This window comes from Psittacula echo (genome assembly GCF_963264785.1).
Source record: "Psittacula echo genome assembly, chromosome: 5".
Lineage (NCBI taxonomy): Eukaryota > Metazoa > Chordata > Aves > Psittaciformes > Psittacidae > Psittacula > Psittacula echo.
The window spans coordinates 30,332,718-30,358,520 of NC_137739.1; the positions used below are offsets into that span (position 1 = coordinate 30,332,718).

A 25,803-nucleotide genomic window follows, 5' to 3' on the forward strand; every position below is an offset into this window, starting at 1 on the left:
TGTTCAGCAGGTACAGCTGCATTATGCGTGAGCTCTGTCAGTTGCTGTATCTCATTTACTCTTTCAGCATTTCTTCTCTGTTTCTGATCCCAGGTTAGTTTTTCAGTGTAAAATACCAGGAGCAAGAAAAAAACAAACAAACAAAAAATCCTGCTTGTAGAGTATATTAGAGACTATTTACTTAAAGGGTTTAAATTTACTGCCTTAATGCCAATGAATTAGTCACTGAAGCAGCAATTGCAGCCTTCATTTTTGGAAGGCTTTGTCTACCACTTGAGGCTGAAGATATTTTTGTGTTTTGATCCCTGACAGTACGTGAATCACATGCCAGACATACCTGTAGTTTTATAAAATAGATCTTGAACAGAAGAGCTCTTTTTGTTACCTAAGCACCTGATAGATGATATTTTACCACTAAAGAGCAACAAGCTATGTATTAGAAAAATACAGAGCTTTCTATTGAAAAGGAAAAATAAAGCAATATTTAATGTCATGGAGTGATGAGCTTAATAGCTGTAAAGGTGCAAATGTTTCGCTGAAGATGAAACTGGGCAGTAAACTGAGGTAAGCTGCTGCTATTGCTTGAACTGGAAAATCAATGTCTTTGTTTTGCTGTAGGGAATACTGGATGAGGCTGTGTGTTTCCAGCTCCCAGTGGGTGTCATTAGGAGTACAAGTACAGCTGAGCCTGCATAGAGGTGGCTAGCATGTATGTTTGATGAAGGGAAACTGAGAACGTCTGTCCTGATACTTGAGACTATAAGAGAACATTGGAATCTGCTGTTCCTTAGAGCATTTGCCAAAATGCATTCCTAATCAAGTCACTGAACTGTGAGGATTTAATAATGCCACAGTTAGTGAGTGAATTGAGCTTTGTGTGTGGAAGTGGAATGTTTTGGTATAGCATTAAACTTGCACTTATTATTATGGATGGATTAGGGGTTGAAAGCATCAAAACTGAACCCAACCCGGCAAATATGACTCACATAAGTTTTACTCACATCATTTAGTGTTCTCTGAAAACAAGGCTGCTTGTTAAAAGCTTACATCAAGAGCTGATGATGCTGTGGTCACTGCTGTTGCTCCCTGCAGGAGGATTACCTAGCTATCAAAACACCTCAAAATCATGGTGGGTATTTGGATGACCTTTGAGATGCTTTGGAAGAGTCAATAGGTTATCTGTCTGCATCAGCTGCTGCTTCTGCCCACCTGACAAATTGATGTGTATTTGTGGCACACCTTTAAAAGCCAGGTGTCTCCTGTGGAAGGTAACTTCATTCTGCCGTCACTTGTTCTCAGGTTGTCATTTTTTATTTAGTTGGCCAGTACCTTCTTGAAAGCTATAGTTACAGGTTTTGTTTGCTACCAAGAGTGATGGCTATGCAAAAATTTACGCAGATAATAAAATATTAATTATTTCCCATTTTCTTTATCAGTAGAAGTTTCAAATTTAAAGAAAATTTTCGTTAAGTAAGCACGATCAATAGCTGGTCCTATAAAAGGCTCTTAACACTGCTTTTAATTCAGTACTAGGTCATGCTTAGGATGTCTTGCGGAATTTGGAAGGGTATTTTAACAAGCTGTACTGAGTTTTCAGAATGGTACCCTGAAAGTTCTGTCTGTGTGTGAAAACAAGGTGTCCTGGTGCCTGTCCCTATCCACACACGCAGTGGAAATTAAGGCATTTTGTTCATAGAAGGAGGAACTGCAGATGGCAGGAATCTGCACAAGAGCAGAAAAAGCCAGACCTGTTTTCTCTGGTGGTTCCTTTAGGGGATACGACAGTTGCAGAAGACAAGTCTGAAGGGAAAGAGAAGCCATTGTGTGTCTCTCCCTTAATTTACATGCTGAGTCTGGGCTTTTTTCTGATCTAAAATGATTTCTTTAATCTGGAGTAGTCAGAAAGTCTTTTTGTCCTGGGAGGAAAGGATATATCATCTTCCTGTGTTGTTTTTGTGCTGCTGGAAATCTCCTCTAACCCTTTCCAGATATATTATAGCCACTATGTTTTAGAATGATGTACAAAGCAAGTACAGGTACTAAAACAAGGTCCAGATCCCTTCAGGGGAGAACAGACATCATTCCAAAGGACAGTGGAAACCTGACAAGAGAATCAAAGAAAAGAACCATGAGAAAGCCTAAAGGATGGCTTGTGCACCAGAGACTGTTGTGGAGAGCAGTATGTGTGAAGTGACAAGCTTCAGGTGGGGACAGAAGTTCAGGTGAGAGGATAAGGAAGTTCATAAGCAAATATTGTGACTGTGAAGTATATCTGCAAACTGAAGAGTAGCTGGGAGAACGGTGGGATGATGGTTCTGTAGTGCATGTAGAAGAGTAGGCATCCTAGTAGCATATTCAAAGCTGGGCACAAAAAGGGAGAACTTTTCAGTGAAATTCCTGAAGGGCAATAAAAGCTACTTTTCTACTCTGGGGAAGGAAACTTAGTTGTTTCAAATTCAACAGGAAAATACCGACATACCTTGTTGTTTAGTGGTGCTTTATTACCATGTCTTATTACCATGTCAGGCCTTTAAAACAGTATGAAATTTTTCCTCAGTAGGTATTAACTTCCCAAATTTAGTGCCAATCAAGCAAAATTTTTAAGACAGAGCTAGGTTTGAGTAATATGAACTAACAGTAATACCCTTTGGAAAGACTGTTGTCACAAATTGTCTTTGGCATAGTTAATAAGTATGATAAATATGAGAAGGGTTTTAACTGCATATCATGAACATCACAGAGCTAGCTGTAGGGATATTTCCATTGTACAAAGACATTTAAAAAGAAGCAAAGCATAATTGCAGTTGCAGAGTATGTGCTAATTAGTAAGCTGGTGCATCAGCATCATCACCGAATTGCTCAGTATGGAAGACCATAGTTTCACAAGTTGCTTTATGGGCTCTTAAGAAGAAGTATAAATGGCATCATCAAACTCGTGGAAAATGCTTTTAAGACTTTTCTTTTATAGTTCACTTTAATTTTTGCAAGGTACAGAATAGGTAATCGCACTCTACAAATGCTAAAATGAAGTAATCTTTTCCTTTGTATTCTGGGGAGCAGACTCTATATCTGATAGTCTGACCTTGCAGGTAAAATCTCTGGCTTTTACATGTAGCTATTGACATAAAAATCATTAACAGTAGTGTGTCACCAGAGAGCATTCTTGACTTAAAAGCTGTTTCTTCTGAGTTACCAGTTGGTTTTACTGTCGAGATTGCCCTCATTAAGTAATGAGCTCGATGGTGCTGGTGGCTCTTAGGAATGCAAACAGCTTTCCTAACTTAACCTAATCTAAATTCTCATCCGATAGTTTCTCATTGGCTTTTCATGAAGACTTGCATTTATTAAGAGAACAGGCTGATACTTAATTTTACAGAAAGAATAATGATCTTTCTAAAAGTTTTTTTAACTTTTATCCAAATAATTAATCCCATCTATGCTTAAGCTAAACCCTTGCATAAATATATTTGCTTCAGTGAATTTTAACTCACTAGGTAATGTTTGTGTTGTAGAAATTGTAAGTGTTCCAATTATACACCCTTTACTATTCCAAACTACATTTTAAAACTGTGAGTAACAAAATCTTCTCAGATATTAAAATATCATGATGGATTCTGATACCCCTAATCAGTCAAGCATAAATTAGTGTATATTTAAATTGGTACATAATAGACCTCCAATCTGTATGGCTTTAAAAGTGGAGGAGTTTTTTTCAGTAATAAACCCCAGTGTTTTCTTGTGGCTTTCATCCAGTCTCCCCCTGCCAATGTCTTTGGTTACAGTAGTTTCTTTGCTTCGAACAAGCTCTGTGATACCTGATGGTATCCCTATGGACCTGATGTCCCCTTCCTTCACACATTCAGGAGTAGCTGCTTTTCAACATTGATTGCAACATAAATCAACATAAAGAGACTAACATTCAGCAAGGTTGCAGGTCATGGCAATTTATAGGATGTAGCAGAGATAACCTGATAGTCACATTTTTCTACATATTACAGATTAAGACGTGTAGAATTACAAGCTGCACTTTTGCAAAGTCATTTTCTGTAAGGTAAGTATAGATTTATAGAATCATGGAATAGTTAGGGTTGGAAAGGACCTTAAGATCATCTAGTTCCAACCTCCCTGCCATGGGCAGGGACACCTCACACTAAACCATGTCACCCAAGACTCCATCCAGCCTGGCCTTGAACACAGCCAAGGGTGGAGCATTCACAGCTTCCTTGGGCAAACCATTCCAGTGCCTCACCACCCTCTCAGTAAAGAAGTTCCTCCTTATATCCAATCTAAAATTTCCCTGTTTAAATTTGAGCCTGTTACCCCTTGTCCTATCACTACAGTCCCTAATGAAGAGTCCTTCCCCGGCATCCTTGTAGGCCCCCTTCAGATACTGGAAGGCTGCTATGAGGTCTCCATGCAGCCTCAGTGCCTTTTCTTCTCTGCTCAAGTAGGTACAATTGGTCCCTGGAATAGGCTCCCCAGGGAGATGGTCACATCACCAAGCCTGTCAGAGTTTGAGGAGCACCTGGACAATGCTCTGAGTCATATGGTTTAGTGCTAGGTAGGTCTGCAAGGAGCAGGGAGTTGAGCTCTGATCCTTACAGGCCCCGTCCAACTGCAGGGGTTCTGTGATTCTTTGAAATAGTTTTAACAATTTAAAAAAAAAAAAAAAATCATTCTAGGGCTGCAGTAGGAAAACCTATCCAGGTCAATTTTGCATTAAATACCGAGTATAAAATAAGCTGTGAAAAGGGTAGGTTTAGATATCAATATTTGTCTGAATGGAAATGGAAAATTCACCAGGCTTTGACACGCAGCTTCATTTTTGCTGTTAAGATGAAGACTGGGCATTGTGTTGGTCTTGATAGCAGAGAAATTGCAGACAGTTTGGTTTGGTTTTTTTTTGTTATCAGCTACAGAGTCATTAGCTTTCCTGATCTGAGGGAATAAATTCATAGATATGACTGTGCGTAAATAGGCATTAATCTTTAATCTTTAATAATAATGCAGGGTGGCCTCCCTGACCTTGGAAGGAATTCTGAGTTTGCCTGCGTTTATCATGGAGAATCAACAGCAATCACAGTGAAATTGCAGATGTCCTTGTGGGGCCCTTTGGTGTTCTGGAACTAATTTTCTGCTTTCCACTCTCCACTAGTAGGACAGAAGTATTTCAGCTTATTGCAGTGACCTGTATGGAAGATACTCTCAGGAAGAAGAGGGTCAATAATGAGATGAGGCCAGAAAATCCAGCATGGTTGCCTGGTTGAGGAATTCATATGTGTTTTCGTGCTTAATTAACTGTACATATACTCTTGGCTTTGGATAAATACTGTTTTTATTTAATAGGTAGATTGGGCAGCATCTGAGATAAAAGAAATACTGATGATTTTAGATCCAAATACAGAGCTAATACCCTTACAGGAAAATACATTCCTTTAAATGTTTAAAAAGATGAAAAGAAAAAAGCCCAAACAACTTAACCTGTATGGTTCCTTTTAAATAATGCGCACAAAGTCTAACATAAAGTATTATTAAAAAATGCACAGAAGCCTATTTAGGATGGTTGGAAACATCCATCGGATCAATTGAGATGTTGGATAATATACTGCAAGTTTTCTACCCTGCTATTTTAATATTATTAATACCTTTTTTCCCCCACTGAGCAGCTGGAAGTGGCTGAGATAGAAAGTAGGAAAAGCAAGTGGATGCTAACAGGTTCTGAAATATGATCATTACTAGCTATTTGGGGTTTGGTAGCTGTAATATGATAATGAACTATGAAATTATGCAGGTAGAAATCACTGAAAGAGGGATGACATCAAATGGAATTATATAACAAATATGACAAAATCTCATTCCTCATTCTCCTGTTCTTTTCTAATGGGAAATATGAAATAAGAAATTTGAATTCTGTGTTTAGAAATGAAAGTTCTATGAAGAAGCTAGCATAAATCGAAGCTACTTAGTTTTAATTGTCAACTAGAAGACAAACAGCTGATCATGTTAAAAGGTACACATTGGAAACCCAGTTAAGCATTGGGAAGACATGACCATCCATCAGTTAGTCACAAGTGAAATGAAATTTGGGTTATACCATAGTTTCCAGCACTACTTTCTTCTGTCAATATGTCTTGTTAATACTTGGGAAGATATATTTTATGTTAACTGAAAGCCTTGTACTCTGAATATACTTCATATAAAGCTGTTCATTTAAGTGATACTCATCAGAGAGTAACTCCCTTTCCTTAAATGTTAAAACAATGTAGGAATTACTGTTCCAATATCCCTTCATGTTTTATCCTCTCTGTGGTTTAGAAATCAGTACTTACTTAAATTAAAAATTGGCAAGGGCTGAGTTGATCCCTAGCAGGAGGATCTAAGTAGTAATTGCTGAAAACCCAGCAAGGAACAACACTGTGGCATATAGAGTGTAGATTTATATTCACTTTTTTCCCCTTTCTATAATTTACTACTTTCTCTGCAGTAGCTCTGCTTTGCTGGTTAATATATTGGAGAGAATGTAATGAAAGCACTTTCTTTTCTTGCTGTTACCTATCTTTGCTTCTACCATTCCATACACTGTCAGCAATATATTGCAAGAGATATATTAAGAGATATCCTAACGCTTAAGGCTAAGATGAGATTATTGTTATTAATAAGAAATGCAAGTTCAAAAGAAGTTAACCATTATGTTTTATCCAATGTGGCTTTTCTTTAGGGTTGGCAGCAGTGATTGTTAATGTGTGAGTGCTACCAGAACAAAATACCTTCAGTAAGCAGCTCTTCTGAGTCTGTTGAGTGTATGTAAATTAGATTAATTCCTCCTTCCCCAACATGCACAAAAGCCCTCTCTTTATGAGGCAGGTTTTAGCTTTTGTCAAAAATTTGTCTTTGCCCCAGTTGCAACACTTGCACTTAGTTGCAAGTCTTCTTTGCGCCAGTAGTATTCAAAGTAAAATTATGTCAGACACGTAGGGCTCTGTCTGTCAAACAGTCCTGTTTACTAAAGAGGTGTTCTGGCCGGTGGTTTGGCTGTAGAAATAACTTTATAACTCTCACATTAGCTATGTCATTTGTACAGTTACTAATTTAATTTAAAAGATAATATGAAGTATTTAATGTAAATTTCTAAAACAGATTCTCAAAATATTGTCTAAGAGAAAACAGTGTAAAAATTCAAATGAAGACAGACTCTCAGAGGCCATATAAACATGCGTGTTTTATTTTTTGTGGACCCTGGAATCTTACTGTTCCGAAATTGAGAATGTAAATCCCCTGAAGTTTCTTTAATTATTCTGAACACCTAAGTCCTACCCAGAAATGGATGAAAATAAGCATGTTTCTGTATTATGCAGCTGTCATGAGAATAAAATTTAAGTATGTTTTCAGTAGAAGTTCAAAAAAGTTTTTAATGGTCCAGCATTGTAAGCAGAAATCGTAACACTTGTATTTTTGAGAAGATTTGTCTCTTAGTCAATAAAGAAAATTAGCCAAGAAAAGAGAAGTATCAGATACCATTTAATGGTGGACTTGGCAGTGCCAGTTAATGGCTGGGCTTGATCTTACGGGTCTTTTCCAACCTAAACTGTCTCTCAAAGAAATGAGACATGTGGCACTCAGTTAACTATTTGAAATGCTGGCATCTAAACTCAGATACAGTGCAGTGGTGTTACAGAATCAAAAAAAAAAAAAGTGCAGGTATGATTGACCCAGGCAGAAGTGTGAGATGTGGAGTCTTAAGATATTTTTCTGTATTGTCTATGTTGAAGGTCTGGGAGCAGGCAAATCAAAGAGACTTTGGGATGTGCAATCCTGCACTCCTGGTAGCAGCTGGTGCTGCTTGGCCTTCCAGCTTTGGTAATGTCACTTCCAGGGAAACAGCTTTGCACATTGTTATTAGACCATGTTAGAGGCACAGGTGGTTTGCATACCTCTAAGCAAGAAAAAACAACAAGAGGAATGGGGAAATAGAGGGCTAAGGCAGGCTGTGTAATTAAGCAAAGAAGTGCATGTTGTTAGAGCTGAAAGGTATCATTTAAAGAAAGGATTTTACCTGAACAACAGTATTTAATGAGTGCAATATATTCTAACTTGAAAATCAGCATTTTTGCTTCTTTACACGCTGTATGATTAGGTCAGTTGGGAATGGATACCCTCTTGGTAAAATTTAACATTTGTTGTTTATAGAACCAAATTTTTATCAGGCTGTAAGACAATGAATATCTGAGTCCAGGTGATTCTTCACAGGGAAGGTAGTTCTACTAAAATAGTAAATATTCCTCACAATCCAAACTCCAAAGAGGTTGGAAAATCTAAGAGGTTAATCTCCTTATGCATAAAACAAACCTACTGTTACTAGTTAAGGAAGTGGAATTGTAGTGAACAGCTGTTCCCTGTAATTCAGAGAGTGTTAGAGGCAGGTGGCTTGGAAACAGTGAAACCAACATCTTCAGTATTAACTTCTTGTGGGACAGGGACAGCAAGTAATTGAAGGTTGTTGGTGATGGAAACTGTCTGCTGATGCAGAGGAATTTGTGAAAAATAGATGCTCTTAACATGTTTGCTAATGAGAGGAAAGAGGATTTTTATTGTTTTTATAGGCATTTCAGTGATGGCTGGTACTGAGTAGCTCGGAAGTGTAGCTTTATTTTAATACTCCTGCAAGGCAGGAAAACTCCTGTTTTACAATGGCAAGATGAGATCCACAGGGAGAACATTCTGGCTTTTCTATAAGTGCTCAGTTATAAAAAGATAATTAAGGAATTATTTTAGGCAGAAAATTAAATCCTCTTTTTTCCTTTACTACTGTTGAAGGATATTATGAGCAGCTACAGGAGAAAATTACCCTTAGTGTAAGTTCCCAATGCAACCATCATCCTCCACAGGAGGCCAGATGATGTGCTGGTGGTTGTGCACAGTTTGGCTTCTAAGTTTCAGAATTTTCTCTGTTTCTGTTCTGAGGCCACTGGCTATCTTTGTATTTATGGTGAGGCACTTTGTTTAAGGTGATGTTTTGTTACCCAAGTAACTTAGCCAGTGTTATGCAGCTTTGCACGCTCTGTGCGCCCATAGGTTGTTACTCTTTGCAGCAGTTTGAAAGCAGGCCAAAGTCAGGAATTAGGAATGTCAAGAGGAGAAAAATACTGAGAATGCATCATGAACACAAATAGAAAGTGCTGCTTATGAAGACTTTGTAAAACTAGACTGGAGAGTATAGGAGAAAGTAATAAATCTTTCATTGACTGTAGGCGCAGCTGAGGACCTAAGTAAGTTCAAATTTGGTAGCTGCGGTTCCATTTTTGAGAGCTTTGGGGAACTGGAGTACCTGGTGGTAGATGAAGCCAAAAAACTGGTGATGGAGAAACAGACATCTGTTCCACCACAACTTGCTAGTTCTTTGGCAGGCAAGTACATAAACAAGAAAGTGCTGTCAGAGCAGATGTCTGAAAGGACAGAACCTTCTATAACAACATTCACTGGAGAATAAACCATACAAGGTAGTGCTCACTTCCTTGATTCTGATTAACCTACTCTTATGTAAATTATATGAGATGAGAAAGAGCTCATCAGTATTTCCTCACATGTATTTTTAAACTCCTGCATTGGCATAGGTACACTAATAACAATCAGAAGCACTCTGTCACTGAACCTTTTAGCAGGCCACTCTTCTGAAACTAGGATGGAGTGGAACTGATGTAGGAGTTTTCTTGGTATCAGTTTCTACTTTTCTCAGTGGTATTTGAGTAGGCATTAGTAAGCTTATTGGCCTTGGATAGCATACCAAAAACTTGCTATTTGGGAGCATTAAGCTTTTAAATAGGAGGCATATATTTTTCTGGTAAATTACCTTAAAATGCAAAAGCAACCTTGGAGTTAAATCTCTGACTCTCCTGTTGACCTATTTCAGACAATGACCACTGACTAAATGTCGTCATGGGGTGGAGAAGCCACCTTGACATAACTTTCCATCTCAAGATCATGCTGAGAAAGCCTTAATCAGCAGTACGGAGAGATGGAATCCATTGGTGCGTTTTAGACAGATGGAAAGAGCAGTAGATTCATTACAGCGTTTTCAGCCAAATTTTGGCTCTGCTCATGGAGAAGGCCATTCCTCCTCAGCAGGCTTACCGCATCACTCTCCCACAGGGACACAATGAAATGCTGTATGGGACTTCTTCAGGAAACTTTTCTAGCTAAGGTTTGGAGGTGGTGATTAGGACTAATGCAAGGAGCTTTAGTTCTCCTGCCAGGGAAATTGCCTCCCACTTTAATTGGCTTCAGTTTCTCTTATAATTAGACCTTTTTTTCAGAGATTTCACTTAGAAAACAACTCAGGTAAACCAAAACATTGGATTAAAATATCCCAGATTCCATTTTCCAGGTGAGAAATTTAATTCTTTGTAATTGCCTTGAGCTAGAATTTGTTTACAAAATTCCTAGAGACTTAACTGATTTTTGTCGATCTGTGCTAACTGTTTAAGCCTCAAAGTATTGAAGGGCAGCTTTTCCCAGGAGTGAAACAAACTGTTAAGAATCTTCATTCGCTGTAAGAGAAAATTACTTCCACCATGGATGGAGAAAGTCTTTGGTTTCATTGATGAATAGCTATCTCAAAGTACCATCAGCTCCTCAAGTCTTCTCTTCAGAGTTTGTTCCTTTAATACTACTCTGCAGCTAATATCCGAACTCTTGATAAAATGATTTGTTCATTCTTTTCTTTTTCAAAGAGAGTTTAATTAGCCCATCCCACTCTAGTGACTCATCAGTAATTAACTTGCAAGTCCCCGAGATTTCAAACACCTGCTGGGCAGGTGGAGCAGATGAAAAAACCACTGTGTTTCATTTTGGACATAACCTCAGGATTAATGAAATCTGTTATCATGTATAACAATTCCTAAAAGCATTATGTAAATTCAAAATTGAATGTCTCACAATTCTCTGGTGTTGTATCAGAGTATATTTTTCTGCTCTCTATCCTAATAGTCTCTGCTAAAAGCAATGATAATAAGTAATATAAGGTCTCTGGTCCTCTGTTATTAAAGGTAATCCACAAAACTGGTGGAAGTCTGATTCTGTTACGCAGTTTTTCAGGCACTTTGCTGATGTTTGCTGACACTCCTGGATAATTCTATTTAGAACAGCTAAGATTAGTAACCACCTGTGTAGGATTATATGTGTATGAGATATCTGCTAAATGCACTCCTTTATTTCATGGACAGACTGTAGGTTTCATGTCTGATTCTGCTGTCTTTAACAGTGGAACAGAATTGGTACAAGATACTACTGTGCAATTACATGAAATGTAACTGTGGTATCCTTTGGCAGCTTTTTGTTATTCAAGCAAATTCTACTCCTGTCCCTTTTAATAAAGCTGAAACAAGAATTTATCCTATAACAGACTATTCAAAATGTTACCTGGTACAAATCAGTAGCCACACTCCTGCTCTCATTCATTTAAGCACCTTTGTCATGGGTCCCAGGACAGCTCTGATATACTTTCTGGATGCTTTGTATCCTGCAGAGATGCTCTAACTGCATAACAGCGGGTGAAGAGGAAGACCTTTTTCAAATTGTTAAGAGAGGAAGGTCAGGCCTAAGGGCTGCTTTAAAGAGAATATGTGGACATGTAAGTCCAGGCGAGTGTTCGGAGCTGTGAATTGAAAGTGAAAGAAGGCGCTTGCAGCAGGAACCCTGTGAGTCATTGTGGGAGACAGGATAGAGGCAAGGCTTTCTGCCCTTTACATTTGTTCTTGCCTGCCTGAGTGGCTTCATAATGGACATGCTGACATCTGAGTGTCACTTGTGTCCCACCTTAAAGGTATTGGTGTGGTAAGGTCATTAAGTGCCTAGAAGTTACGCTGTTTCACAGACATTGTTAGTGACACCTTCCTGGGTTGTTTTCTGTGGTATGGTTTTGTTGTTTGGTTTGGTTTGGTTTGGTTTGGTTTTTTCCTCTGGAAAACACAAGAGATTATGAAATGTAATGATGTTTAGCAAAGCACTCGAAAGACTTTTCAGAGAAGCAACGATCTGAGAGTAAAAAATGCATTTGCTGATAGATGCAGTCTTCTCTTTAAAGCATACTGCAGACATGATTAATTTAAGTTACAGCAATAAGAAAATGGTGCACTTCAATAGCATGTCCAGCTGTGATTTTTGTCAGTGTTTCTACAGTAAGCAGGTTTGTACCATATTGGTGATAAGCATAATTGAAAAACAGGCTTTCTGCAGAAATACTGTGGCTAACTTGGTAAGTAACAGTAGTTTTTGGTAACTGACTTAGTAAGATGTATTTTGGAGGTGCTGTGTAGTAGGCACAGTACTCATTTGCCCTGGCTTAAATTGGGGTGCAGTACTAGTGAGCACCATTAAAAGGACCAGAACAGTTCCTATCAGAGTCTCAGTTTTCATCTTGGACAAAGTGAACAGCTGTTCATTAATTAAGAGATTAATATTTAATTAACAATTGTATTTCCCTTCAGGATGTATGATACCCAGGGTCATTAGAAGGAAAAAGTAGAAAATTCTTCTGTAATTTCAAAATATATGCCCACTAAGGGGTGGGGTTTTTCATTCATCCTTTTTGCTTCACAAGATTACCAGAAACTGATCTTCAGATCTGAGGTGAGGACAGGAAGAAAACAGACATGGATGAATTTTGGCAAATGATAACTTTGTTTTATGTTGCAAGAAGGTAATAAATTAAAAATTTCAGAAGATATTTCTAAGAACTGAAGTTCTTCTGTGATATTTCTACTTCAGTTCTTCTGTGTGGATTTAGCACATTAACAAGAGATTGATTTATGAATTTCAACCCTTCTCAGTAACGCTTCTCACACTAAAGTCGTAGTGGATCTACAAGGAAATCTGTAGTCCTATGATGAGAAATTGCTCATAAAGTACCCATTGTATCTTGCATAATAAATTGAATTTTACTTGGGTTTTGTTTAGCTTCCCTTTTTTTGCCAGCAATTTCAGTTTTTCTTGGCTTCCTCATCTTTTTACTGTTTCTTTTTATGTCACTTTAAAACTGGGTTTCTAGCTCTAGATTTGATTTATCCTCTAATCTAGGTGTATTTTATTTATTTATTTATTTATTTATTTATATTTATATATACATACTTACTTTTTTTTTAATTCTGGCAGGGTTGTGATGACTTAAAAAACACAAACCAAACCCAAAACAAGAATACCAACCACCCCCATATGTCTTTACTTTCTAGTGTAAATGATAGTGGAATTTGTCTGTCACTTTATGGCCACCAACACCTGTCTAAGAAGCTCCTTGTACGTTCTAAGCTTTTAGATCTCTTCCAACAGAAATGATCATGTCACTGCACTTTTCCCCCTGCTGATGATACGGCATGGTGTAATGATCATTCCTGATGTTCTCCCTGAACTGGAGAGCACTGGGGAGGTAGCCTCTTCTACAGTGGCTTCTTTTTTGATATATTTGGCAAATTTTGGAAATATTTATGTAAACTCAGCAAAAAATTCCAATTTTGCTACTGGAGCAGAACCCCACAGAACTGGCATTGGTCAAACACTGCCAGTCTTCCCAGGACTGCAAAGGAAATGCAGAATGTTTTAAGTTTTAAAGCTATTTTATCTGCAGTTCTTAAAATAATACCGAAAAGGAAAAAACCCCAAACCCTCAGGTATTAGATATTTCTCAGAGTTCACTGAGAACAGTAAACAAACCAAAATATTTGATGGGTATAGTCTAGAAAATCCTCTTTGCCTTCTGTTTATGCAGACTGCTGGTTGTCTGTGTGCTTGCTGTCTTCTTCTAGCGTGTTTTTGACTTGCTGTTCTTTTTCCAAAACTAAGTTAAAAGGTAACTGTAGTCTTACAGCATTTACCAAATACCTGTTAAACCTGAGAACTTAATTTCTTTACTTTTTCTTGCTGTTTCAAGGAGAATTCATGACATCTTGACAGTCTCACTTCATTATTGCTATTAGCATCAGCACAAATCATCTTCTTTGTATCAAAGATGGGAGAGTGTGTGTAATTTGTCATTCATGTTTTTCTGCCAGAAGGAGATGCTCCATTATGCTTCGTTTTCTTTTTCTATTGAAGTGTAGTTTTCAAATCTTCCTACTGCTGCATTTGTGTATGTGTGGTGCTTTAAGCACGGAAAGAACAATGGTAAATGGGGATGGAAGATGCTTTTACAGAGGTGCACATGGGCTCTTCTTCAAAGCTGCTTTATTCTTCAGATTTTTTCAGGTTTTGTTTAAAACTGAAGATCATCTCTGTCTTTTGGGGTAGGTTAGGAAAATTCTTGAAAGTCTGCACTAGCTCTAGGCATGTACAATTACATTTGAAAAGTACTTTTGAAACAGGAGCTCTGTCAAGTACAGGCCCATTTATCAAAATGGGTGTTTACTGAGATGCCAGTGATATACTTTGGTGAAAGTGGTCAAACAGCTTACAACATTAACCTAGCATTGAAAGCATTAATGAAAAGTGGAAAGGCTGTCTTGAGCGGGGGAGGTGCCTCTCTCTAAAATGTTTATGTTTGTGAAGAAGGAGCCAAAGCAAAATTCCTCAGAGCACTGAATGGAAATCGGTGAAGGAGAGCTAATCTAAGGAGGCTCGGTACAGCGAGGTAAGCAGAGAAAACCTCATTTTTTGTGCTTACTGAAAGAGGAAGCCTATTATTTGTGCTTTGACTTAGGTGATTATAGAAGAGAGCTAGTTTCTGTTTCCTAAGTGAACTTTACTTTTGATGTGACTACTCAGTTTTGTATAAGAGTAAAAGCTGTACATATGACTAATTAGCATCACAGCCTGACAGCTCTTGGCAAAATTAAGTTTTCAAAATAGTGAAGTGCTTTTGGGTTTACTTCAGGTGACACAGATTTGGATTTATGATACAAAGCACACTGAGCTTTTAAATCCTCTCAGCTGCACAAACTCCACTAATCCCAGAGAAAAAATGTGGTCTGCTATGCCTTAAATGCAGATGAGATGCCTTTTTTAGTAAGCACATAAGCAGATGCCTAAATTTAGCAACATATGCAGTTACAATTAGTGGAATGTTCTGAATCTTTTTATCTCCTTTCTTGCACTGGAACTCCCTGTGCTGTGTCCTTGGGAGTTCTCTGACCCTAAGACTTACTGTGGAACCTGGCTTATTCTGTTGCCTTTGCAGAGTGCTCTTTATATGTAGATTTTGTTGACTGTACATCTGTACCCTTTGAGCTTGCTTTGCAAACCTTCTCATACTTTCTTAGAGCTGAGGAATGCTAGTGCTTTGTATGTTCAAGTATTTATTCATCTGTGATGAAAGGAACATGTAATGAACAAGTATTTTCATTATTTTAGTAACTGTCCTGTGAGGAATGGGTTAGGTACTAATGGGGGAGAGGAGGCAGGAGGAGGCTGGAAGTTAGCCTGAAATGGCCACTTCTTTCTCTACCTCTCTTCCCACTTAGGCCTGGGAGTCGAGCTGGAGGGTCTGTAGGGTTGCTATTGCTTCTGTCGCTCCTTTTCAAAATCCACTGTTCTGCTTTCTCTCACAGAACCTCTGCTCACTCTTTTGGTATGCTGGGAAGAGGAGAGGAAAAGAAAGAGCCAGGACGGGTCAGCTCAGGAAGCTAGAGGAGTGTCTTGGGCAGGAGCAATAATTGCAGTAGCTTGTCACTACGCAAAGGGCCATGGGTGGAAAAAGTCATCCCTTTCCTTTTGAATAGGTGAAGTAGGTGACTTGCCAGCCCAGGCAGCTACCCACCCTGCTTTCAATTTAAGCTTTCCTTAAACCATGGTAATTAAACAAAACAAACAAACCAACCAGCCCCCAGACCACAACAGTTATTTATTTATCATCTAAACTTTATGTTAGTTCTAAATACAAAATAAGACGGATTTTCAAACAGCTTTTACACTTGTTAACCATTCTACCATGACTAATAAAATTCCATATTGGTAAAATGCATTTCTTTTGTTAGATGGAACTGAAGTTTTACAATGTGTGATAACAGAACAAAGCAAGTTGGGAAAACCTGAAATGGCATTCAGTGCTGGTGTGGAGGACTTTTGGCATGGAGATTTTGTGTTGGAATTTGCTCAGCGCATTACATGACCACCATGTCAGCTACTCAACAAACACTGAAAGAAGGAGGCATGGATTTTGGGAAACAAAATTTATATAATATAGCAAGCATCAACACCCATCATTTGACCCAGAAGAAATGGTTGCGTATATTAAATGTGAAGTATCTACAGAATCTAAACACCACCTTTGAAATGAGATTTTTAGAGGTCTCTGTGTCCATTGCTTGCTCCTCCTACAGTGGTCAGTGATGACATTTGCACTTGTCTTCTGTGACAGTGGTGATTGCAGAAAAGTAAAGATGCAAAACCTCTTCCTCAGTACTGTATGAGAGATCCTCTTCCATCCAGTGTCAAACATTGGTGTGCATTTTGAGCAAAAATCTTTACAGCTTTAGTCCAATGACCAGTGTTTAGTTACTGTTCTTACTGGTCTTACCTAAGAATGTATTGATTAATCCTATCTGGCTCCAGTTTAAACTGAAGTAAATCTCTGAATGAAACAAAAAAACCCCCAAAACCAAACCAAAACAAAAAACAAAGTTCCGCAGTAATTCAGTTTTTTTACTTCCATATACAATTAAAAAAATGCTTGTAAATGCAGTAGGATAATTCCATAATGCTGGACCTTCCATAAGTCATCTGTGTTTCCATTATTTTTTTCTATGATAATAGGGAATGAAGAAAGTAGTTTTTAGAAATTCAGCTGTGTTCCTGAGCACCAAGTAGACACAGTCTCTGTTTCTGGCACCTCTCTGTTTCCTGCATGCAAACTGGTCTCTCATCTGTGAATTTCTGTTGTCTTCCACTCTTGCCTGGAAAAATACGCAGTGTAACCAACTTAGCTAATGACAAACTGTTTTAGTTGGTGTTTTAAGTACAGAATCTTTTGAAATGATAAAAAAATAACTTTTGCAGTTTAAAATGTCTTTTTTGTAATGAAGACAACAATAGTCCTTTAATTGATAGTGAATGAATAATTCTGTCCACCGTTTATCTAGAAGTAATTAAGCAATTATAGGTTACTTTAAATGAATGGATGCTTTTAAAAAATCTGCTTCCAAGTATGGGCGATGCAGAGAGGTATTGCTCTGGGCAATCTCAAAAACGTGTTTTAGAAAGCCTGAATGTCTTGGTACTCTTTAGTCTTCAATATTCTTACAGCGTATTTTTTGAAAATCAGCCGTTTACCCATTTGAGAAGACAAAATTGGTCTCTGTCAAAATACTGGTGTCAATGGATACAGAAAGCAGAAGTGCAGTATTGGTACCTGTCAGAGAGCTCTATGCCTTCACCTGGTAAATAATATAAGAGGAAATGTGTTGTACTTTTGAAATATATCTTTCCTTTGATAATCTCTTTCCAGTAAGTTTAAAGCTTTTACCCTAATACCAGATTGTCCAGGCTTGTAGTAACTTTATGTTAACTTTGCCAGAATGATGCAGGGACCTGTCTAGCCTGATTTGTATCCGTGGCACAGTCATGGCTAGAGGGAAATTTAATAGGCTGGTAGCGAGAAGACATCTTTTGAAGCAACAATGGCCAGGATTTATAGCGTTTTCAGATCAGAATAGGCTAGTTCTAGTGTATACAGGAGAAATATGGAGTCCTTACTAAGACCTTGTTCCTATAAACTGTTGTTTGTGTGCGCCCACACAATATAGTTTAGTGTTTGTTTGATGACATAATAGTAATTTTATTTTTCTTCTATGTGTTTTCTTACCCTTAGGAAATAACCACTGTAATAGAGTTTGCTGGTTAATAAGCTGTTTGGCACCTGCAGTTCTGAGAGGTCTTCAACAACTTCTGAAGAGGTCTTAAAAATTTCAGATTTCTCTTAACAGAAAAATGTTCCTGTTTCCTCCACTTCCCTCTAGTGCTGAGCATATTCTGTGAGAGTCATCTTCAAACATCTTTCTTCAATGTACAGTAATTGTTGTGCAGTGACTTTACAGGAACATGGGATTATTTTTCAGAAAAGTCAGATTTCTCCAAGGGACTTTATTTTTTAGAAACAATTGTAAATAAATGTTAGCAGCACTCTAGTAGCTTACCATTGTGTGTGTGCATTGGCTGCTTTAGAATGCAGTAGTGGTGACATCAATAATAAATTTTGTTTCAGTCTCTCAAATATCAAAATCTTGTTGAGACAGTTTGTGGCATTTCCTTCTTTATGTGCTGTTGTATACATTTTAATCTTTAAAGTTCCATGCTGGCTATATACTACTCTTAGTGTGTCATGGCTTCCTGACAGCTTTTCGTGAAAGAATCTCCTGTTTGGGGAGTTGTTTTTTATCTGTTCCCTGTCTGTCTCATCTGCCCAGTGCTGTTGACACTAACTACAGAGTGTGCTGGAATATGCAAAGACCAGAAACTTAGTTGAATTCTCTCAGTGTGTTTTGGATGTAGTTTGGATCAGACTTTTTTTTAAGATTAGGGCTTCACTGCTCTTCGTACTCTGTACAGACAAACTGTGACAGGCTCTGTCAGTCTCTGAGGAACCCTGGCAAATTCAGTATGACTTAGCTGTAAATAAGCAGCAGTAGCAGAACTTAACCCACTTAGATATTTCATATTTTTTTTAGGTACATTTCTGCGAAAGTCAGTTCTTTGGAAACACAATTAGACTCTGACAAGGGGAATTAACTTATCTTCAATATTCAAAACAGTAAAATTCAATTTTCAGCACAGAACAATATTAAAGTTGACAACTTGTCAACAGTATTGTGATGTTTTTCGGGGTTGGGAGAATAAGTAAAACAACCTTTCTTAAGGAAGCTCTGTCTGTTAACTGTAGCTGTTGATTTTTGTTTTCTGAGTATATTTTTCTCCACGGCTGATGCAGTGTTGTGTCTTGGTGAGCTGCTTCTGCCAGTGCTTGTTGGTATTTCATCAGACTGTACAAACAAGGAGGTGGTGTTTTCATTTCAGAGGTTCATTCATCTGATAGAGGATTTATAGCAGTGTCCTGCATGAGATCAGCCTTCCAGGACAGGAATTGTCAGACTAAGGATGGTGATAATGTGTTTGCATTAATTACAATAGGCTTTGTAAGTGGGATCTTCCTATGTGTATCTTCTTGTGTGACAAAGCTTAGATAAAATTTCATGCTTCTAAAAACTGCGTCAAGATTCTGTGGCCTAATGCAAGTCTGGGATTTTTACCTGTTGCATAGAATAGCCTCTGGTGAGAGGGTATAGAGGATATGGATTGGCTAGTAGATGAAAAGCATGTGTAAAGGAAAAGGATGAAAGGTTCCTTACTTCCACAGAAAGCTGAAATGGTATGGCCTGCAGGAAATCAAATATAGAATTTTGAGTACTATTTGAAGAAGCAGTTAATAACAGCTAAGGAGACTGCTCTTATATGATTAAACTTTAAGAAGATAGACACGGGAAAATGTAAATCAGAACAGAGTCAATTTAGAATTGGTCATACACTGGATAAAAGTTATGCAATGTACAACATAGGAAAATAAATAAGAGAAATAATAAAAGAATAACCGAAATTTGTATTGCTGGCAGCAGTTGATGGTCCAAATGAGAAATAGAATAGAATAGCCTAGAATAACCTAGAATAGGATGGGATGGGATGTAAAGGACCTTGAGATCATCTAGTTCCAGCCCCCCTGCCATGGGCAGGGACACGTCCCACTAAACCATGCCGCCCAAGGCTCCATCCAGCCTGGCCTTGAACACCACCAGGGATGGAGCATTCACGACTTTCCTGGGCAACCCATTCCAGTGCCTCACCACCCTCATAGTAAAGAATTTCTTCCTTATATCCAATCTAAACTTCCCCTGTTTAAGTTTTAACCTGTTACCCCTTGTCCTGTCACTACAGTCCCTAGCAAAGAGTCCCTCTCCAGCATCCTTGTAGGCCCCCTTCAGATACTGGAAGGCTGCTATGAGGTCTTCACGCAGCCTTCTCTTCTCCAGGCTGAACAGCCCCAACTTGCTCAGCCTGTCTTCATACGCGACGTGCTCCAGTCCCCTGATCATCCTCGTGGCCCTCCTCTGGACTTGTTCCAACAGTTCCATGTCCTTTTTATGTTGAGGACACCAGAACTGCACATAATACTCCAAGTGAGGTCTCACAAGAGCAGAGTAGAGGGGCAGGATCACCTCCTTTGACCTGCTGGTCATGCTCCTTTTGATGCAGCCCAGGATACGGTTGGCTTTCTGGGCTGCGAGCGCACACTGAAGCCGGCTCATGTTCATTTTCTCATCGACCAACACCCCCAAGTCCTTCTCTGCAGGGCTGCTCTGAATCTCTTCTCTGCCCAACCTGTAGCTGTGCCTGGGATTGCTCCGACCCAGGTGTAGGACCTTGCACTTGGCATGGTTAAACTTCATAAGGTTGGCATCAGCTCACCTCACAAGCGTGTCGAGGTCCCTCTGGATGGCATTCCTTCCCTCCAGCGTATCAACCAAACCACACAGCTTGGTGTCATCGGCAAACTTGCTGAGGGCGCACTCAATCCCACTGTCCATGTCACCGACAAAGATGTTGAACAAGACCGGTCCCAACACCAATCCCTGAGGGACACCACTCATTACTGGTCTCCAGCTGGACATTGAGCCATTGACCACAACTCTTTGTGTGTGGCCATCCAGCCAGTTCTTTATCCACCGAGTCGACCATCTATCAAATTGATGTCTCTCCAATTTAGAGACAAGGATGTCGTGCGGGACAGTGTTGAACGCTTTTCACAAGTCCAGGTAGATGACATCAACTGCTCTACCCCGTCCATCAGTTTCGTAGCCTGTTGTGGTTTAAGCCCCGGCTGTAAATTAGAACCACGCAGTCTACTTCGCCCCCCACCCCCCCAGAGGGATGGGGAGGAGAATCGAAAGAATGTAACTCCCACAGGTTGAGATAAGAACAGTCCAGTAACTCAGGTATAACACAAATCACTACTGCTGCCACCAACAACAACAATGATAAGAGAAATAACAAGGGAAGAGAATATGATACCGCCCGCCGGAAAAGAGAGCCCAACAGAAAGAGGACGTGCCCTTCCGGGTACCTTCCAGTTACATCCCCCGGCATGACGTGCAGTGGTATGGAATACCTCTTTGGCTAGTTTGGGTCAGGTGTCCTGTCCCCGCTTCCTCCCGGCCCCCCTCCTCCCTGGCAGAGCATGAGACTCACAAAGTCCTTGGTCAGTCTAAACATCGGTGTTATCAGCTTTGTTTCCAGGCCAAAAGTCAAAAACACAGCGCTGCAGCAGCTACTAAGAAGGGGAAAAACTGACTGCTACTGCTGAACCCAGGACATAGCCCCACCATAGAAGGCCACCAAATTGGTCAGGCAGGATTTCCTCTTAGTAAAGTCGTGCTGGCTGTCACCAACCGCCTTGTTGACAGCTTTTCCTGAATTCCTTACTGTCTGATCAAGCTTTTTATCTTTGAGTACCAGTTGTATGAGTTGCCTTACAAAAAGTGGCTGAGGCAGATGTGCATTGACAAAAACTAACAAAGTGTAGGTTATAAGTAGATAACAGAGGAAGGAAGGGAGAGGCAGGAAGGGGATACACTGGTACACTGCAGCACCTGAGCTCAGTAAAAGTAAATGTGTAACTTTGGATGGAATTGAGACTGTCTTGTCTTTTCTGGTTGTTTCTAACGCATTGCTTGTGTGTAGTTCCTTACTAATAATAAGGAAGCGACACCTTGTCTGTTTGTTTGCTGCTTGGTTGTACAACCTCTGAAGAAAGTGGATATTTAATTTACTACCAATTAACGTAACATTTTCATTAATAACTTGTCTATATTTGGAAACAAAGATAACATGGGACACCTCCTACCCTCCCGACATGGGTCTTCTTTCATTTCCTTGTTTGCTGTGTTCTCTTTGCTGCTCCCTTGTACCCTTGTTGCCCCATTCTTGTCAGTTTTTGCCCTTTCTTAAATATTTTTTCACTGAAGTGCCGCCAATTTCCTTGATGGGGTCAGCTTTGGCCTGCAGTGAATCTGTTGTGGAAGTAGCTTATGTCTGACATAGGGCAGCACCTGACCTTTGCCCAGAGAGGCCACTCTTGCAGTCCCTTTGCTACCAAACCTTGCTATTTGTACACAGTACACTAGAAAAGACTACTGAAAGCAGTGCGTGTGTGTTCAATTACAAAGGCAGTGTTAATGCAAGTTCAGTCAAGCTTCAATTACCAATAAAATACGTTTTCTTACTAGGAGGGAACTGGTTTCGTGTCACGTGCAACCTAGATTTCAGCAGTTTCTTCTGATTTGGTGTCTCTGACTTTGTATATTGAGCCATAGAAAGTGAAGAGTGAGTTTCTGTCTTAGAGGCTGCTCAGTGAGATTGAATGAAACAGTAGATTTTACAGTAAGATTAGTTGCATAACTATCTGCATAGCTAATCCGGAAAGCATGAGCTAAAGACACGCAAATGGTTTTGGAAAACAAGCTGTGAGGTTATTTGACTCAGGTAAACAGTGTTGGATGAGCCAGTGTGCTGATGCCATGAACAGCCAGTCTTCTGAAAGGAGGCTTTCTCAGCCCAGGTGTATAGCCAGATGACATCTGTGTAATTTATCTCTGGTACCAATCAATTTAATGGCAAAGTGTCCGACTGCCAAGAGTTGATATCAGGCTCATGTCTGTGCACAGTGCTGCTCTTTGCATGGTATGAAAAGTTCATGTAGAGAAGACTACATGTTAATATTTGCAGCAATGTGCTGTGCATGGTAAGCTTTCTTCCCACAGGAAGAATCAAACTGATCTTTCCTTTTCAGTAATAACCAAGCAGATAAATGTGTCTACCTTTGTATTGCTTCAGGCAGTACTACTTACTGGTTCACCTTTGAGCCTTAGCTCCCCGTGATCATTCTGCACTCATAGAAGCAAGGTGTAAGAACTGGCTGTGAGATTCAGGCCAAGATCTGTTTACAGAGACCAAGGTATCAAATATGCTTGTTGACTAGTTGAAAAGCAGCTGATGGTCTTATAATAATTATTTTTATTTCTTGTGAGAGACTGGCTCAATGAAGTCATTTCCCCAAAGGGTTTTCACCCAAATAAAGGGAGGAAAAACTTTGTCATCAGAGATGCATGCCTAATTCAATTGATTTGAATTGTAATTGGAAGTTCTTGCTAATGCTTTTTTCCTGTAGAATAACATTGAAATAGCATGTTTGCTTGGTATACAAAAAGTGGATACACTTGGCAAATGGTTTATTAGGGCGTGTAAGCTAAATTCACAGATACCTCTTTCTGGAAAATCTCAGTCTTACAGATGCAACCTAGATTACTGAGTGCTTTTCAGTCAGAAACCTGCAAGAGATTCATAGATCATCACCACCTGCAAAATCATTAGATAAAATTCAATAGATGTCTGTACGAGTCTGTGAAGGCTATTGTTTCTGGGGTGGCTCATCATCCATGGAAAATTATCCTTGGAACTGCCTGTAGTTACAAAAACATATGCATTCACTATTCTTACCATGAGTCTTTATTCATGAGTTTTTATTCATTACCATGAGGTTTTATTCAGTTGCCTTCATGCATTGGTGTTCTGTTTGCATGTGCGTGGATCCTACAGTCTTCTGTTGTAAGTGTAATGATAAATACAGAAGTTAAAACCTTCAAGGAAAGTGTGCTTGATCCAGATTAAGATATCACTGTCCTGGGTTCAGCAGCAGCAGTCAGTTTTTCTCCTTCTTAGTAGCTGGTGCAGCGCTGTGGTTTTGACTTTCGGCCTGGGAATAATACTGATAAAGCCGATGTTTTCAGTTGCCGGTCAGAATGTTTACCCTGACCAAGGACTTTGTGAGTCTCATGCTCTGCCAGGGAGGAGGAGAAGCCGGGAGGAAGCAGGGACAGGACACCTGACCCAAACTAGCCAAAGAGGTATTCCATACCATAGCACATCATGCCCAGGATGTAGAACTGAGAGTTCCCGGAAGGGCTAGATCGCTGCGGGGTGGGGGTGAGATATTGGTCTGTGAGTGGTGAGGTACTGGTCGGTGAGCGGTTGTATTCTCTTCCCTTGTTATTTCCTTTATCATTATTATTGGTGGTAGCAGTAGTGATTTGTGTTATACCTTAGTTACTGGACTGTTCTTATCTCAACCTATGGGAGTTGCATTCTTTCAATTCTCCTCCCCGTCCCTCCAGGAGCGGAGAGAAGAAAGGTTGGGGAGGGAAGTAGACTGTGTGGTTCTGATTTACGGCCTGGGCTTAAACCACGACAATCATGCAACAGGTTGAACAAATACTTTTATAGTTTTCTTGATTAGCATGAATGTTCATGTTCTTGAAAACTGCTGAGCAATGTTAATTTCCACTGGCCAGGATCAGGAGTGTATCTGATCTAAATACTTCTTATGATGTGAAGAAACGTTGTGAGATTATTTATGTACTTTCAGATTGGTTTTGTGGAGATCATGTAATGGCCATACAACAGAGATAGCTGTGAGTTTCCCTGTTGCTGTGATTTTTGGACTGATACTTAAAAGCTATTCTGTCTTTCTCAAGTTAGGACCTTCTAAAATGATTTGAATTTATCAAACTTTCTTAATTTTCTTAATTACAGGGTTGTTTGTGAACTCACAAGCTCCACTCTCTTGTTAATCTCCTGGCATCAGGACCTGTCAGAATAGTTTTCGTGTTCGACTGAGGGTTTAGACATCCTTCATCTTTGGAGAGCTGGAGCTGATTCCAGAATTCAGGCCGGGATGCAGTACTTTGACAAGGAAAGAAGCATTATGTATTTACAGATATTGGAATGTAATGCAGGGAAACAAGTGTCATTGGTTTCCTGTCAGTGTTGTCAGGGGAAAAAAGGAAAACAACTTGAATGAATCAGACAATCTTCTTGATTTATGTTCTTGCATTTGGGTTCTTTTTAATAGGAGATTAAAGAATGTGCTGGTTCACATTCTTTGGGAGTCAGGGTTCTGGTGGCATATACTACTATTGTCTTTAGGTGTTTCCATGCAGCCAGCTGTCAGGTCTATGTGAGTCCTGAGGAGGACTTTGGACACAGTTGAAGTTTTTTGTCTATTGGACGCATCTGAACACTTCCCAAAGATTTGCTTTTATTTTTGTAATTTACAATGGGACCAAACAGTTACAGTTTGCGAGTACAGTTCTCCAGAAATTAGAGGGTTTAGTTAGATGGCTAAGTGTTAATGGCTGTGGAGACTTCATAAATAATTAGATGCTCTAGTTCATGATGACAGATCAGGGTCAGGTAAGGCATTTGATCTTTCCTTGTTATTGTACTGTATATCTTAAAGTGTTTACAGAGACAGTTGGTTCTCTGAGTTAGATTGTGTTGCTGACTGTTTAAAGACTTGAAGGGCTGCTTGGAGGGGTGAGACAGTACTGATACAGAGAGCCTTACAAGTAACCTGGAACAGACTTCTTGAGGAACTACATGTTGAGAATGAATTCTGTGATTTCATTGTACTGGACCTCTTCTTAAATTAAGTTCTAGGTGTATTTTTTACCCATGTTCTCTATTTGTTATAGCAGCCAGAGATGTGGCCTTGTGGAACAAAAGCATTTTATAATGCCATATATATGACAAAGTGACGATTCCAGTAACATCATTGGACACAACAAAGTATTGACTAAAAATTCAAGTAGATTGGATTGGTAAACTGGACCATAAAATTTATTGTGACTGAAACTGGTTTGCTATTTAAAATTGGATGCCAAATGCAGTGAATTTTTTCTCTCTGTTGAATCTGTACTTTCAAAGAACTTACTTTACACACTG

General features: G+C 39.3%; 1 protein-coding gene across 2 annotated transcripts in view; it reads left to right on the top strand.

Annotated features, from left to right (window-relative positions):
* Positions 1-25,803, top strand: part of GALNT18 (polypeptide N-acetylgalactosaminyltransferase 18) — a gene marked incomplete at both ends in the record, with an annotated part of 237,466 nt that overhangs the window by 88,758 nt on the left and 122,905 nt on the right. The gene's annotated exons all lie outside the window — the stretch shown is intronic.